Genomic DNA, 6,017 nt, shown 5'->3' on the forward strand with positions numbered 1-6,017 from the left:
CACACTTCAAATCTTACTAAGACCAAATTCCAGTCAGACTTTCATCATACCTTATAAAAGCCACATCTACCCAACAGGATAAAAATCTTGTTTCAAGGAAAAAAAAAAAAACCTCCAAAAAGAGATTTCAGGAGTCTCCAATGAGTCAAATGACTAGTGACCTAAATGGTGCATGACTATTTATAGTTACTGGCATGCAGTGATACAAAGTATGATATGAATGTAAACAGACAGAAAAAGAGAAAAAGACACAGGTGCTCGCTGGGCCTGGTCCCATAACTGTCAAGAGCTCAGTCCCAATTCTAACTTTTACCCTTACCTCTCACTTTCAAATGCCCCCTTACCCCTCGAGACAGAATTACAAGGAGTGGTGGTGAAATCTTCTCCTAAGAGCCTGATATGTCATCAGTAGCTATGATGGCATTTACATAAAGACAAGCAACTTAACAGAATATTTCTATGACAAGTAATTTTTTAAAATACTTGTTTGTAATTGACTGACAGTCCTCATGTTGCTTCCTGTCCCTGCTTTCTCCTCCTCCATCATCCTCATCTGGCACTCTGTCCCTGCTTTCTTCTCTTCCATCATCCTTGTCTTGCAATCCGTCCCTGCCTTCTTCTCCTTCATCTTCATCATCATCTTGCTTTCTTACCCTGACCTCCTCTTCTCCATCATCCTCATCTTGCCCTCTGTCCCTACCCTATTCCCCTCCACCATCCTCATATTGCTCTCTTACCCTGCCTTCGTCTTTTTTCTCCATCATACTAATCTGTGTCTCTGTCCCCCCTCCATCATCCTTATATTACTCTCTTACCCTGCTTTCTTCTCCTCATTATTTCTCATCTTGCTCTCTGTCCCTGCCTTCTTCTCCATCATCCTCATCTTGCTGTCTAACCCTGCTTCCTTCTCCATCATCCTCATCTTGCTCTCTGACCCTGCCTTCTTCTCCTCCATCATTTCATCTTGCTCTCTGTCCCTGACTTCTTCTCCTCCATCATTTCATCTTGCTCTCTGTCCCTGACTTCTTCCCTTTCCATCATGCTCATCTTGGTCTCTATCCCTGCTTCCTCTATCATTTTCACCTTGCTCTCTGTCCCTGCCTTCTTCCCCTCCATCATGCTCATTTTGCTCTATATCCCTGCTTTCTCTGTCCCAGCTCAAGCTCTCTCACTGTCCTCTTCAGCTGCAAGTAAGGGAGCACTGATGCATCAATTTTAGTTTCAGTTTTGCTCTGCTGACAGACTGTAGCCATCTACAAATAATGTGGCATTACCAGAGAGTTCAGTCAGTGTTTATCTGTTGTGTCCAATCAGTTTAACGCTGGCATCTGGTACATCTAACCGCTATGATTCAGAGAAAAGAACTTTAAGTTCTTGCATGCATGTCTCTCTGGCATCTGTTTAATCTGCTGATGCTTGCTGCCCTTCATCAGATATATGTTGTTTCTGTAAGGTCCAGTCTAAATGTGTTTTCCTAATGCTGCTTCCTGTATGTGTTGCATGTTTACTTTTTTTTTGTCTCCTAACATTGCCTCGAATCTGTGTCATGTAGTTTTTAACATTTGCTCAATGCTGCTTCATGATTTTGTCCTGCATGTTGCATGTGTTTTTTAACATTAACTAATGCTACTTCACCTTTTTCATGCATGTCTAATATATCTTGTAACTGTGGCTACTTACCACTCTGGTGATGACAAGTTACATTAGATCTAAGTGAAGCTTAAAAGTATGTATATATGTATTTCCAGTTCAGGGATGTTTTTACATTAATTACATAACCTGCTTATGTTCATCTGATTCATTCTACCATGAAGACCCTTGGCAAATATAAAAATGATCATTTTATTTCTAATGCCCTCTAATATTAGGGTTGGCCAGTCGGTGCTTTTGTCAGTATAGTGTGTATTAAGACATTGATTCCTCCCATTATTTTTTTCTGTTATTCATCCATTGTTTTCTGTTACGATAAATGAAGATGTTTTTTTTTTCTTTTGTAAAACCAAACCAATAAAATTCAAAGCCATTGTTTCACGCTCTCTTTCAAAACCTGCAGGAGCTTATCATTTTTCATTCATTTTGTCTTTGAACCTCTTTTGGGAATTAGATCCTAGACACTGATACATCTCTGGATATACTCCTGCTCTGTGGCAGCATGAAATCTGCCTTGTATGGACAAAATGTAAATACGAGTTGCATGGCCCAGGCCTGGTATGCTGCAGCATTCACGTTTGTTTGGCCACTGTCCCACAGATGACACTTACAGGGACAGATGCAAACTTAAGAACTGAATGTGACATTTTATCTTTGTTTAATCAGTACTCAGTGAGAGTGAGTGAGCTTTAAACAAATCATCAATGTAAAATTAAACTTTTTTCACAGTCAGTGTCTATCATAACATGGCTGGGTCTGGATGTGTGTTTAGAGAGGTGAAAGTGGGAAAAACAACACTCTGGGGTAAATTTCCCTTTCTGGGAACAGGCTGTGATTGCTGAACTTTGGATTCACTGGTAGATGTTTAACTCTTGGATCTATCATGATCAGATTGTATATAAGAGGGCACTTTTCTGCATATTTGGTGATGAGGAAAAGCACTGTTTTATAAGCTATAGTTTGACTACAAACGGGCAATCTTTAACACCTCCTCCTGGATATTTATGGTGTTTTGTGAATCTGTTTAAGGTCAAATGGAGTTGCTACTTTGCACGAGGTGGTCCGTGTGGAGAATGAACATTCTTGTCATATCTTCCTGGCTGGAGTTGCCTGTATTTGAAGAGAAACGTCATTCCTCATCTGAAAGAAATGCGTTGTTGGCAAAAATCCACCAGGCGTAGACAGAGCAGGCTCTCTTCACACTGTGAGAACTTCTTTCCTTAAAATGAAACATACCGACGTCACCGTGGAAAAGAGTTATGTTTTGTGATATGAAATACATGATGACTCTCGAGATGGACACGAGGGGGGTATTTTTGTAGTTGACAGATTTCGCAACTTATTCGTACTTCCTTGTTGCGGGCGCGGCTTGACAGGACAGCAGCAACTACTTGAGGAAGACAGAATCAACGAGGACAGTAGTGTAGGTGTGGGACTTTCAAAATAAACCGAGCGTCGACCTCCGTGGTTGGAGCTAAGCAGATCAAGAAGTGCAAAAGACTGTAGTTCCTCCAGTGTCCATTAGAGACATACTGCAAAAATGTGTGAAGTCAAATTCACAACCAATGTAAATAAAAAAGTGCATTTTTTACAGTAGGAAGAAGGTATGCATGCGTTTAAGTTCTTACATTAAAGGGATGCTTCGACATTTTGGCAAATTTGCCCATTGCCATAATTCCTATAGTCTTAGTAATAGGTTCGTTTCCTTTAGTTGTCGGTGCAAGCTGTTTCTAGATCTGGGGGGACCGTTAAACCAGCTGCAGAGCTAACGCTATGTTAGCATACGGAATTTTTGCTTTCCCTCATCAAACTCATAATATACACAATCCAACAACTCCAAAACACTCTCGTGGACAAGTTATGACCTGTACATTCACCACGCTATGAAATAATCATGGAACATTATGAGATGTTTTAAAGCTAAATGCAAAGCCGGAACTACACTCCAGACATGGCTGCTGCACTGTGTCACTCGCCCAGTGGTTTACTCAAGAAATAGCTCAGAGTATTTATTTCATGTGTTGTAGTGTTACATAATTATACGTTATTATTTCATAATGTTGTGGATGTGCAGGTTACAACTTGTCCACGAGAGTGTTTTGGAGTTGTTGGATTGTGTATTTGATGAGTTTGATGAGGGAAAGCAAAAATTCCGTCTGCTAACATAACGTTAGCTGTGCAGCTGGTTTAACGGTCCCTCCAGATCTAGAAACAGCTTGCTCCGACAACTAAAGGAAATAAACCTATTACTAAGACTATAGGAATTATGGCAATGGGCAAATTTGCCAAAATGTTGAAGTATCCCTTTAAATTAGCCAGCACAAGATTTACAAGTCGGCTAATATTACTACTTATAATTTTATAAACACAGGCCTGAAATCCCTGTCAAATGGTCTTTTAAAACTGTAATGAGACCTTCTGCCGCTAGTAACCGCTGTAGCTTTATTTGCCGAACAATCAGAGCTTTACCAACTTCACTGGACATATTTGAGAAGTTTAGTGGTTAGCATGTTGTAAAAACAGCACAGTTACAGATTTTTAACCATAAAAAGGAAATAGAGAAGTATATAGGCCATTGAGGGGTATACTTACCTGTAACTTATCAAATTAAGTGACAAGTACACCTTAAGCACAACATTAATCTGCAAAGAGGACTGAAGGTTAGTGGAGCTAGCTGCTAACGTTGCCACAATCTCCATAGTATATCAGACTCCCCAGCTGACACAATGGACCCGAGATTAATTTGACTGAACTCTGAGCATTTTCTCCTCTTTTAGACTTGTTGGTTGAACAGAATTTATATTGGCATTTAGCTGAAAAGGGAAATAGATGCCTGGACACATCCTTAGTGGGAGAGACATGTTTACAGCCTGGTTCAAAAAATGGTTTTGGTTTGGAACTTTGAATAGTTCATGGGCACACTATGTGGTGTAAAGCAGGGTATACACAGGTATCAAAAGTGTACTCACTTGTTTTTTAGTCTTGATAAAGTATACCCATTCCTAAAACCCCTCTAGTGCACGTCATTTAGTATACTATGGCATTCTATTCCTAGGCTGGTGAAGGTGCACCCTGCCTTACCTGGCCTGTAATAGGCTAGTACTTAAAATTGCCTTTGTTGTTTGTTTTGGTAGGAATACTAGTCCAAGTTTCCCTGGTTGAAATTTGCTTAAGTAAAAGTACGAGAGGGACCCAACTGCAGTCAAGATGGCTGACATGGGCGTCATGATACATCCAATTTATGCCAGAAGTCCCAGGCGGAAGTTTCTTCTTTTTGTTAGACTCAGCTGCCAGCGCCTGAGCCTAACCCTTGGTACTGGATCTCAAATATATCACCTTCCCGACTGCCTTACCCTGAACCTAACCACATGGGTTTTAATGCCTAAGCCTAACCTTAGACATACTGACTTCCGGTTGAGACTTCCGTTAAGGATTGGATGTATGTCGGTCATCTTGCCTGCATCAAGGTACTCTTGAAAAGTACTGGTCTATAAATCTACCCAAGTAAAAGTAAAAAGTCTTTTATTTAATGTTTAATTTAAGCACTGAGTACTGATTAGCTACTAAGTTCTACAATACTTTATGATCTCTCCTTACTGGCAAGAACAACAAGAGAATAGATCTCCAACTAGGTTGGGTAAGGTCACACCTCGATAATTAAATAAAATACAAAGCATTATTCACAGTGATAATTAAACTTATATAGAATTAAATCTAACAATTTCAAAGTAGGGTATTTATATTGTTCCACAATAAGAGCTGTAGAAAGGTGTGTCTACTCTGGTAAGAACAAATCAGAGAGTAAACCTTATAACAAGGCTGGCCATTCATGCTGATGAAGAATACCATGCGTCTTTTTGGAATACCTAAAGTCACAGGCAGGAACTCAAACTCGGTGGATAACTTCACTCAGGTTGCAATTATGTCTCATATCAAAAACAACCTGACCAAAAGAATCCTGTAGGGATCAATGTATACAACAGGCGACATCCAAATGTAGCTAAACACAAATAAAACACATATAAACTCTGCCCAAGGGCATGATGGGGAGCTCTGCCCACTCCTCTCAAATTTTAAACTGCAGTGGGGAGAGCACAGATCAATTGACTCTTTCAGTTGAACTTACAATAGTGGATCAACTCCATTAAATAACTACAACAACAAGCATACTTAAAGTACAGTTACTGTGGTTAAATTTTCTTAAATAGAAGTAAAAGTACAGATTTTAAAATGTGCTCAAAGAGTATCCCAAAACACCACTCAATTACATTGGAGTAAATGTAATTATTTACTCCCATCCCTGCACACACCCAGCATTTAAAAACAAACAGAAAAAAATAAGTATTTTATTAATAACCTTGTATTTT

Source organism: Cheilinus undulatus, linkage group 3 (assembly GCF_018320785.1).
Source record: "Cheilinus undulatus linkage group 3, ASM1832078v1, whole genome shotgun sequence".
NCBI lineage: Eukaryota > Metazoa > Chordata > Actinopteri > Labriformes > Labridae > Cheilinus > Cheilinus undulatus.